A 201-nucleotide genomic window follows, 5' to 3' on the forward strand; every position below is an offset into this window, starting at 1 on the left:
TCTCGGAACTTGGAAAATGAAAATGAGCAATTGAGAAAAATAAATCAAGACAATGCCCAACAATTGGAATTATTGGACCAAGAAAAGGCTAGCCGAGAAGCCTTGCAAAAATTGGTAAAGACAATGGCTAAAGACCAACCCGAGAAGGGAGCCAAGGTCAACCATTTTCTCACTAGGAGGGTAGTAAAATGCTAGAACAGG

Source organism: Alligator sinensis, unplaced genomic scaffold (assembly GCF_000455745.1).
Source record: "Alligator sinensis unplaced genomic scaffold, ASM45574v1 scaffold249_1, whole genome shotgun sequence".
NCBI classification, from domain to species: domain Eukaryota; kingdom Metazoa; phylum Chordata; order Crocodylia; family Alligatoridae; genus Alligator; species Alligator sinensis.